The sequence below is a fragment of the Carica papaya genome, chromosome 8 (assembly GCF_054855325.1).
Source record: "Carica papaya isolate Zhongbai chromosome 8, ASM5485532v1, whole genome shotgun sequence".
Classification (NCBI taxonomy): Eukaryota; Viridiplantae; Streptophyta; class Magnoliopsida; order Brassicales; family Caricaceae; genus Carica; species Carica papaya.
Genome location: NC_142316.1, coordinates 28,625,182 through 28,635,932, shown reverse-complemented (window position 1 = coordinate 28,635,932; position 10,751 = coordinate 28,625,182).

Below are 10,751 nucleotides of genomic sequence, written 5' to 3'. Positions count from 1 at the left end.
ATACATAAACAAGAACCTTTTTACAGGTTCTACTCATCTGACAGCGGTTATGCACTTTCTTTCTTCTCTGAAAAATATCAGGGTGAAATTTAATGAATTTCACCGACTCAATAAGTATTTTCTTTCTTTCAACCCATATAAGATTTTATGCAAAACATATAATATGAGACGAATGCAATAGTAATGTTTCAATGCAAAATTCATTTATTATTTTCACCATTTTCACATGTTTCTGATCGAATTTCTAAATTTAACTCGAATATCATTTATAATTCTCGAAACATAATCGCATACTCTCGAAAGAACATATGTATACTCGAAAAATATACATAAACATGAACTTTTTTACAGATTCTACTTATCTGACAGTGGTTCTACATTTTCTTTCTCATCTGAAAAATATCGGGGGTGAAATTTAATGATTTTTACCGACTCAATAAGTATTTCTACTCTTTCAACCCAGATAAGATATTATGCAAAACACACAATATGAGACAAATGCAGTAACAATATTTCAATGCAAAATTCATTTATTATTTTCACTATTTTCACATGTTTCTGATCGAATTTCTGAATTTCACTCGAATATCATTTATAATTCTCGAAATATAATCACATACTCTCGAAAGAACATACGTACACTCGAAAAATATACATAAATATGAACTTTTTTACAGTTCTACTAATCTGATAGCGGTTATGCATTTTCTTTATCATCTGAAAAATATCAGGGTGAAATTTAACGAGTCTTACCGACCCAATAAGTATTTGCAACGGCCCCGAAAATATTAAAATGGAGTGAGTATTTAAACACATAAAATGCGGAAGCGAGATCAAAATTTCAGTTAACATCCCTTACACGAAAACCAAAAACGTACTTAAAATATAAAAGATTAAACTAACTAAAAGAGAAACTCGAAAATAAAACTATGAGTATGACTACAGAGTCTCTAGGCATCCCCTTCGTCGTCCTCCTGCAGAACGGGCTCGGGAACCATGTCTTCCTGATCTGAAATGGTTAAATAAGGAGTGAGCTACACTAGCCCAGTAAGAACATCACGATATCTCACCGTCACGGAGGTAAAGGTGGGTAGAAAAACACAAAAGACCAATGGAGCATGATTTACAACAAATTCTTTTATTTATGATAAAACCTTTACCATCCACTTAACTCGGTGGAATTCATGAAACAATATAAGAAAAACAATAACATTATCACAATCATGGAATAATATAAGCTGTAAAACATAGCACTTATCACGCCTTTTGTAATTCAATCATTATACAACATATCCTTTTCTCATTTACCAGCCTACTAGTATCCATGGGGGTCCATAGGGGTCCCGCTACCCGTTAACCTTTAACATTCATAATCAGTTTCCAGGGCCGTCCCCATACCCCGTCCGGTATGGGCGCCAAAACCATAAACCTCAATACCCCGTCCGGTATGAGGGTTAAACGGGCCGTCCCCATACCCCGTCCGGTATGGGCGCCAAAACCATAAACCTCAATACCCCGTCCGGTATGAGGGTGAAACGGGCCGTCCCCATACCCCGTCCGGTATGGGCGCCAAAACATATAAGATCTCCATACCCCGTCCGGCATGTGAGACCACAATCCCGGTAGGGTTCCCTACGGACCCGGTCCGTCCACCATCTCCCGGGATATCTAGTCAGGCTGACCCCATCATACAATTATCAGTCTACACAATCTTTCATTTTTCTCTTCCTCAGTAAGCATTATCAATTCACATTTTAAACAAGCAAATCGTAATTCATGCCAAACAGACAACATACAGTATCAGTTTTTCAGTCATTCAACCCACAATTAATAAAGACGTAATATATGCACACGAAACTATAAAATAAACACATCAAACCTCATACTGCATTTAAAGCTGTAAAACAGGCCAAATAACAGTAAATCATCAATCACACTAGACTCGGGCTCCATTAGCAACCTTAAGCAATTTCACACATTAGTTAATTCAAGAAATACCGTTTTATCATTTTGAACTTTAATACCGTGATAGAAAATAGGGTGAGGGGTCTTTACCTGTTTTCGGAATCCGAATACGATTCACAGTGCACCTACAGGCCGTCCTTAATTTTTCCTGAATTTTTCCTGGGGAACTGAAACACACTAACGGTACCTACACGTGTTCCAAAAAATCTCAAATTAGGCTCAGGGCCCCTTTTTGGCCAATATCGCAACTCCGGCACGGCGGCTACGCCGTGCTCCGGCGACGGCGCCGCCGCTTGCGGCGGCGATTCGCCTCGGGTTGGCTGTTTTTGGCCGTTTCTGGCCGAATTCGGCCACACTCGCATCGGTCCCTGCGAGAAAACAACCCTAGGGCCCTCGGGGGGCCAAAAAATCACGGAGAACCGGAGCTTACCGGCGGCGGCGCTCTCGGGTGCAGCGGCTCTCCGGCGAGGTTCGGGGTTTGGTGATTTGGCTCCGGTCAACCTGTAGAGAAAAGAATGGTGATCACGGTGATATAAAAATTGCATCAAACGGAGGCCGGGAAGGGCCTCGTCGGAGGCAAAAACTGAGAGGGGGCGCGGCGGCGCCGCTGGTCTTCGGCCGTTTGGCTGGGATTTTGGCTTCGATTTGGTCACAGGAGGAATCAGCGTGGAAAAACGAGTCGGGGGTATGAAATTTACCTCGATCGACGGTCGGAAATTTCCCCAGTGCGGCGGCGGGTGGCGGCGGTCGGCCTCTGGTTCGTCTTCTCCGGCGAGCGGCAGGCGGCTAGGGTTTGTGGTCTGGTGTGGGGGTTCTATTTATAACCCCTTGCCTTTTGATCTCAGCCGTCCATTTCGTTTTAATCTGGGCCGTCCGTGCGATTGCATCTGGGCCGTCCGATCGCGCGATTGATCTGGGCCGTCCGATCGCACCCACGCGGATCGCCAACGTGGCCCCTTTTTGGAGCGACGTGGTCTTGCCACGTGGCAGGCCCCGGTTGGCCGGGACTACTGATCGGGCCTGCTGACGTGGCTGCCGACGTGGTTTTTTTTTTTTTTTCTCATTCTCGGTCCGGGCGCTACAACTCTCCCCCCCATAAAGAAATTTGGTCCCCAAATTTGCCTCATTACTCTTGATCAAACAGATGGGGATACTGAGCCCTAAATTCTGATTCCAGTTCCCAAGTCGCCTCCTTGGGCGTGTGGTTCTGCCACATGACTTTTACAAATGATATTTTTCGGTTGCGGAGTATTCTGCTTTCTCGGTCCGTGATACTGACCGGTACTTCTTCATAAGACAAGTCCTCTCGGAGTGGAAGCGGTTCGTGAGCCAAGACATGAGAAGGGTCCGGATTGTACTTACGTAGCATAGATACATGAAACACATTATGAACCCGGGAGAGCTCAGGAGGCAGTGCAAGTCTGTAGGCAGTGGTACCAATCTTGTCTAAGATTTCAAAGGGTCCAATATATATGGGGTTTAATTTTCCCCTCCTGCCGAACCTGCTAATTCCCTTGAGGGGGGTGACTTTAAGAAACACCCGGTCACCTTTCTCAAAGGCCAGGTCCCTTCTCCGGGTATCGGCATAACTCTTCTGCCTACTCTGAGCTGTCTGGAGTTTCTTCTTGATCTTAAATATCTTGGACGTGGTTTCTTCTACCAAATCCGGGCCAAACAATCTTCTATCGCCCACTTCCTCCCAACAGATCGGCGACCTACACGGACGCCCGTATAGCGCCTCGTATAGGGCCATGCCGATGCTTGCTTGGTAGCTGTTGTTGTAAGCAAACTCTATCAGGGGTAGGTGGTCGTCCCAATGGCCCCCGGAGTCAAGGACACAAGCTCGGAGCATATCCTCCAGCGTACGAATTGTCCTCTCTGATTGTCCATCGGTTTGGGGGTGGAAGGCAGTACTAAGAGACAGCTTTATTCCTATAGCTTGCTGGAAACTATTCCAAAACCGAGAAGTGAATCTGGGATCCCTGTCGGATATCACTGTTACTGGAACTCCATGTAGTCTGACTACCTCCCGGATATACATTCTTGCCAACTTGTCCAAGGGATCAGTCATTCTGATGGCCAGAAAGTGGGAAGACTTAGTGAGTCGGTCAACAATTACCCATATAGCATCATGTCCCGATCGTGCCTTGGGTAGTCCCGATACGAAGTCCATGGTGATATGTTCCCACTTCCACTTTGAAATCGGTAAAGGCTGAAGTAACCCGCCCGGGCGTTGATGTTCTGCTTTAACCTGCTGACATACCAAGCATTTAGATACAAAGTCGGCTATATCTCTCTTCATCCCATTCCACCAGAACCGAGGTCGCATAGTTTGGTACATTTTCGTACTTCCTGGATGCATGGCGAACCTTGAACTATGGGACTCTGTCATGATGTCTCTTCTTAACTCACTGTCGTCTGGGACGCACACTCTGTCCCTGAAATGAATCAATCCGTCGGCGGAGATCTGAAATTCTGAGTTCACTCCCTGTCCTGCATCCTTCTTGCGGGTTACTAGGGCGGGGTCGATTGACTGGGCTTCCTTTATTCTTTGGATTAACTCGGGTTGGACTGCTAGGTGGCTCAAACATGTGGCCCTCTTCAGATCTCGCAGTCGAACCTGCTGCGTGGCCCCAATGGACCTGCATTCTGAAACCATCAGATGGGCTAGGGTGCCTGCACTTTTCCTGCTGAGGGCATCGGCTACTACGTTGCCCTTACCTGGATGGTATAGGATGTCACAATCATAGTCCTTGAGGAGTTCCATCCACCTTCTCTGACGCATGTTGAGATCCTTCTGAGTGAAGATGTGCTTCAAACTCTTATGATCGGTGTAGATCTGAAAGGTCTCTCCATACAAATAATGGCGCCAGATTTTCAGGGCGTGTATGATTGCGGCAAGCTCCAAGTCATGGGTAGGATAGTTCTTCTCATGATTCTTTAGCTGTCTAGACCCATATGCTATAACCTTTCCATGCTGCATCAGGACACAACCCAGGCCCAGATAGGAGGCATCACTATAAACTGTATACCCTCCTGATCCACTCGGTAGAGCCAGCACGGGTGCAGTAGTCAGTCGTTTCTTTAATTTTGAAAAACTCCTTTCGCAGTTCTCATTCCAATCAAACCTTGCATTCTTCTTTGTGAGTCGGGTTAGAGGAGCCGCTAGACTGGAGAACCCTTCGACAAACTGGCGGTAATAACCTGCCATCCCTAGGAAACTGCGAATTTCCTTAACTGTTGTCAGCCTTTCCCAACCAAGTACCGTTTCAACCTTTTCGGGGTTCACTGACACCCCTTCCTTCGATATAACATGTCCTAGGAAGGCGGTTTGCTCGAGCCAAAATCCACACTTGCTCAATTTTGCATACAACTTCTTTTCCCTGAGTACTTGTAGGACTTGGGCAAGATGATGAGCATGTTCTTCCCTACTTTTTGAGTAGACTAAGATATCATCGATGAACACGATGACAAATTGGTCCAAGAATTCTCTGAAGATTCTGTTCATTAGATCCATAAAGATGGCCGGGGCGTTGGTTAGCCCAAACGGCATAACCAGGAACTCATAGTGTCCGTACCTGGTTCGTAATGCCGTCTTGGGGATGTCTTCTGCTCTCACTTTTACCTGATGGTAACTTGATCGTAGATCTATTTTAGAAAAGACCTGTGCACCCTGCAACTGATCGAAAAGGTCATCAATCCGGGGAAGAGGGTACTTGTTCTTAATTGTTACCTTGTTTATCCTTCTATAATCAATGCACAGTCTCAACGTTCCATCCCCTTTCTTTGCAAAAGTAACCCCGGCACCCCATGGGGAAATGTTGTGTCTAATGAAGCCACTGTTTTGTAGCTCAGTGATTTGTTTCCTTAGCTCTTCCATCTCGATGCGGCTCATTCGGTAAGGAGCTACCGAGATGGGCTGGGTTCCTGGCTGTAAGTCTATGGTGAACTCGACCTCTCTGTCCCCTGGTAGACCGGGCAGTTCATCCGGAAATACGTCTGAAAAGTCTCGGACTACTGGAATCTCTTGGATACAAACTTCTTTCTTGGGTTTACCTAGTTAGGGAAAAATACAATATTAAGGCACTGGGAATTAAGAAGAAAAGAGTTTGTCATTAGGAAAAATCAGTACCGAATAATTTTATTAACTTGTGAATGGCTCCTCGTTGGGAGGATTAAATACAATCTTTTTATTAAAGCAGTCTATGGTGGCGTGATACGCTGCTAGCCAATCCATTCCTAGGATTACATCAAAATCCCCTATGTCTAACCCTATCAGGTCTACCCTCAGTTTCCTATCTGCTATCTCCACGGCACATGCCCTGTAGACAACCTCTCCTAGCAATGTCTCCCCCCCAGCGGTAGATACAAGCAATAATGAATCAAGTCTATCAGGTGATACACAAATTTTGGAAGCAAGAACATGTGAAATAAAAGAATGTGATGCACCAGTATCAAACAAAATATGAGCAATGTGGCCAGAGATAGTATACATACCATGTACCACGTCCGGGTCTACGTCGGCATCCTTCTGGGTAAGGTTGTAAACTCTGCCCTGGATTGGAGGCCTCCCTTGATTCTGGTTTCTAGGGCACTCCCTCGCATAGTGCTGGGCACTGCCGCATATGCGACAGGTGTTGTTGAGGCGGTAGGAGGGTCGGTCCCCATGATCCCTGCCGCAGTACTGGCAGATCTTCCTACGTGCTGCCCCCATAACCTGAGGAGGGGCCTGAACGGCAGGCCTGGGCCTCTTACTGGGTTGGACAGGCATGGTAGGCGCTGGCCTGCGGAGCGGGGCTGAGGGTCGGAAACTTCCCGCTAGCTGAGGGCGGGTGTCGAAGCTCCTTTCTATGATCTGCGCCTTTGCCAGGACTGCCGAATATGTCTCGAGCTCCATCACCAATAAGTGCTGTCTGATCGCCGGGCGGAGGCCCCACTGGAATTTCCTGGCCTTTCGGCCCTCATCCAACAATGTCTCCGGGGCATGTCGGCCCAGCTCCAGGAACTTGTGGGCATACTCCGACACTGTCATATTACCCTGGACCAATTGAGCAAATTCTATTTCCTTTAAATGTTGGATGTGTTTAGGGAGATACTCCGCATGGAAGGCCGCTAGGAACTGCTCCCAAGTAACTGGTACAGGCAGGGTGGCCCGCTTGAGCTCCCACCAGCGTACCGCTTCCCCTACCAGCATGTAGGAGGCAATGGCAGCCCTCTGCTCAGGAATTACTCCCAGGGTCTCAAAAGCTCTCTCAGTCTCTGCCAGCCAGAATTGGGCCTCTTCGAACGAGGATCCCCCTGAAAAGGTAGAAGGGTTCAGTCTCCTGTACCTCTCTATGAAGCCGGGGTCGATCAAGGAGGGAGCGGGGTCCCGAGGTAGAGGGACTGGGACCGGCTGAGGGTGAACTGGGGGACCCTGTGGTGGCGCCTGCTGATGTGGTGGGGGCACCGGAATGTGCTGTGGCGGCACCTGTTGGTACTGTGGCTGTGGTACCGGATCGTACCGCGGCTGTGGTGCCGGGTGGTATCGTGGAGGAACAGGCTCCTGCCGGGGTGGCTCGGGATCAGCCTGCTGTAGCGGGGGCTCAACCTGCACTAACGGAGGAGGTCCCGGTAACTCCCTTCTCTCCTCTTGCCTTCGCTGGGCAGCTGCGAGAGCCTCCACCATCTCGAATAGTCTATCTAAATCCTCCCGAATTGAATTATCTGGGGCCGCTCGGTTTAGTGGGGGCCTTCCTCTCCTCATTCCTGTGTACCTACATTCACAAGGAATGATTGAGTAACAATATATCGGTGAGTATTTCTCTAAGGCACATTAGTGTAAGTGATGGGTCCGAGGAAACGCGGCTCTGATACCAACTGTAACGGCCCCGGAAATGTTAAAATGGAGTGAGTATTTAAACACATAAAATGCGGAAGCGAGATCAAAATTTCAGTTAACATCCCTTACACGAAAACCAAAAACGTACTTAAAATATAAAATATTAAACTAACTAAAAGAGAAACTCGAAAATAAAACTATGAGTATGACTACAGAGTCTCTAGGCATCCCCTTCGTCGTCCTCCTGCGGAATGGCCTCGGGAACCATGTCTTCCTGATCTGAAATGGTTAAATAAAGAGTGAGCTACACTAGCCCAGTAAGAACATCACGATATCTTACCGTCACGGAGGTAAAGGTGGGTAGAAAAACACAAAAGACCAATGGAGCATGATTTACAACAAATCCTTTTATTTATGATAAAACCTTTACCATCCACTTACCTCGGTGGAACTCATGAAACAATATAAGAAAAACAATAACATTATCACAATCATGGAATAATATAAGCTATAAAACATAGCACTTATCACGCCTTTTGTAATTCAATTATTATACAACATATCATTTTCTCATTTACTAGCCTACTAGTATCCATGGGGGTCCATAGGGGTCCCGCTACCCGTTAACCTTTAACATTCATAATCAGTTTCCAGGGCCGTCCCCATACCCCGTCCGGTATGGGTGCCAAAACCATAAACCTCAATACCCCGTCCGGTATGAGGGTGAAACGGGCCGTCCCCATACCCCGTCCGGTATGGGCGCCAAAACCATAAACCTCAATACCCCGTCCGGTATGAGGGTGAAACGGGTCGTCCCCATACCCCGTCCGGTATGGGCGCCAAAACACATAAGATCTCCATACCCCGTCCGGCATGTGAGACCACAATCCCGGTAAGGTTCCCTACGGACCCGGTCCGTCCACCATCTCCCAGGATATCTAGTCAGGCTGACCCCATCATACAATTATCAGTCTACACAATCTTTCATTTTCCTCTTCCTCAGTAAGCATTATCAATTCACATTTTAAACAAGCAAATCGTAATTCATGCCAAACAGACAACATACAGTATCAGTTTTTCAGTCATTCAACCCATAATTAATAAAGAGGTAATATATGCACACGAAACTATAAAATAAACACATCGAACCTCATACTGCATTTAAAGCTGTAAAACAGGCCAAATAACAGTAAATCATCAATCACACTAGACTCGGGCTCCATTAGCAACCTTAAGCAATTTCACACATTCGTTAACTCAAGAAATACCGTTTTATCACTTTGAACTTTAATACCGTGATAGGAAATAGGGTGAGGGGTCCTTACCTGTTTTCGGGATCCGAATACGATTCACAGTGCGCCTACAGGCCGTCCCTAATTTTCCCTGAATTTTTCTCGGGGAACTGAAACACACTAACAGTACCTGCACGTGTTCCAAAAAATCTCAAATTAGGCTCAGGGCCCCTTTTTGGCCAATATCGCAACTCCGGCACGGCGGCTCTGCCGTGTTCCGGCGACGGCGCCGCCGCAAGCGGCGGCGATTCGCCTCGGGTTGGCTGTTTTCGGCCGTTTCTGGCCGAATTCGGCCACACTCGCATCGGTCCCTGCGAGAAAACAACCCTAGGGCCCTCGGGGGGCCAAAAAATCACGGAGAACCGGAGCTTACCGGCGGCGGCGCTCTCGGGTGCGGCGGCTCTCTGGCGAGGTTCGGGGTTTGGTGATTCGACTCTGGTCAACCTGTGAGAAAAGAATGGTGATCACGGTGATATAAAAATTGCATCAAACGGAGGCCGGGAAGGGCCTCGTCGGAGGCAAAAACCGAGAGGGGGCGCGGCGGCGCCGCTGGTCTTCGGCCGCGTATTTCGGCCGTTTGGCCAGGATTTTGGCTTCGATTTGGCCACATGAGGAATCAGCGTGGAAAAACGAGTCAGGGGTATGAAATTTACCTCGATCGGCGGTCGGAAATTTCCCCGGTGCGGCGGCGGGTGGCGGCGGTCGGCCTCTGGTTCGTCTTCTCCGGCGAGCGGCAGGCGGCTAGGGTTTGTGGTCTGGTGTAGGGGTTCTATTTATAACCCCTTGCCTTTTGATCTCAGCCGTCCATTTCGTTTTAATCTGGGCCGTTCGTTTTTGATTGAATCTGGGCCGTCCGTGCGATTGCATCTGGGCCGTCCGATCGCACGATTGATCTGGGCCATCCGATCGCACCCACGCAGATCGCCAACGTGGCCCCTTTTTGGAGCGATGTGGTCTTGCCACGTGGCAGGCCCCGGTTGGCCGGGACTGCTGACCGGGCCTGCTGACGTGGCTGCCGACGTGGCTTTTTTTTTTTTTTTCTCCTTCTCGGTCCGGGCACTACAGTATTTCCATTCTTTCAACCCAGATAAGATTTTATACAAAACACACAATATGAGACAAATGCAATAGTAATGTTTCAATACAAAATTCGTTTATTATTTCACAATTTTTACATGTTTCTGATCGAATTTCTGATTTTCACTCAAATATCATTTACAATTTTCGAAACATAATCGCATACTCTCGAAAGAACATATGTACATTCAAAAAATATACATAAACAAGAATTTTTTTACATGTTCTATTCATCTAACAACGATTATGTCTTTTCTTTCTCATCTGAAAAATATCATTGTGAAATTTAATGAGTTTTACCAAGTCAATAAGTATTTCTGTTCTTTCAATCCAAAATTCATTTATTATTTTCACCATTTTCACATATTTCTGATCGAATTTCTGAATTACACTCGAATATCGTTTATAATTCTCAAAAGATAATCGCATACTCTCGAAAGAACATATGTACACTTGAAAATATATATAAACAACAATTCTTTTACAAGTTCTACTCATCTGACAGCGGTTATGTCTTTTTTTTTTCATCTAAAAAATATCATGGTGAAAATTAATAACTTTTACCGACTCAATAAGTATTTACATTCTTTCAACCT